Raw genomic sequence first — 1,156 nt, forward strand, 5'->3', positions numbered from 1 at the left:
GAAAGTAGCGGGAACGAACGGAAACTGGTGAAAACTAAGGAAAAGTAACGGAAACTAACGGACCCTAACAAGAACTAACGGCAATAACGGAAACTAACGGACTCTAACAAGAACTAACGGAAAGTAACGGAAACTAACGGAAAGCAACGGAAATTAACGGTAAGCAACGGAAACTAACGGAAAGCAACGGAAACTAACGGAAAGCAACGGAAACTAACGTTAATAACTGAAACTAGCGGAAACGAACTGAAACTAAAGGAACCCTTCGGAAACTAAAGGAAACAAACGGAGATAACAGAAATAACAGAAAGGAACGGAAACTAACAGAAAGTAATGGAAAGTAACGGAAACTGACGGAAACTAACATTAAGTAACGGAAACTAACGGATACTAACGGAAAGTAACGGGAACTAACGGAAACTAACAGAAACCTACGAAAATAACGGAAACTAATGGAAAGCAATGGAAACTAACGGAAAGTAACGTAAATTAACGGAATCTAACGGAGAGTAACGGAAAGTAACTCTTTCTCGCCCTCTGTCTGTCTCTCTCTCTTTCTCTCAGTCCCTCTGTTTTCTCTCTGTCTCTGTCTCTGTCTGTATTTCTGTTTCTCTGTCTACCTCTCTCGAGAGAGAGATGGATGTACGTACGTGCCTACGTTAATATGCATGCTCCACTCTCTTGCACTTCTCTGTCTATCTCGCTCCTCTCACTTTCGCTGTGCTCTCTCTCCCTCTTCTCTCTCTTTCGATAAGCTCTCTCTCCCTCTTCTCTCAGTCTCCCTCTTCTCTCTCTCTACCTCTTCTCTCTCTCCCTCATCTCTCTCTCTCCCTCTTCTCTCTCTCGCACATCTCTCTCTCTCGCTCCACACTCTCTCTCGATCTTCTCTCTCCCTTGCTCCTCTCTCTCTCTCGCTATTCTGTTTCTCTCTCGCTCCTCTCTCTCTCGCTCCTCTCTTTCCCTTGCTCCTATCACTCTCGCTCCCCTTTCTCTCTCTCGCTCCTCTCTCACTCTCCCTCCTCTTTCTCTCTTGCTCCACTTCCTCTTCCTACTCACTCTCTTGCTCATATCTCATTCCTCTCTCTATCTTGCTCCTATCATTTTTACTCTTCTCTCTGTTGCTCCTTTCTCTGTACCGCTCTTACTAACGAAAAGT

Source organism: Octopus bimaculoides, unplaced genomic scaffold, assembly GCF_001194135.2.
Source record: "Octopus bimaculoides isolate UCB-OBI-ISO-001 unplaced genomic scaffold, ASM119413v2 Scaffold_92767, whole genome shotgun sequence".
Taxonomy (NCBI): domain Eukaryota; kingdom Metazoa; phylum Mollusca; class Cephalopoda; order Octopoda; family Octopodidae; genus Octopus; species Octopus bimaculoides.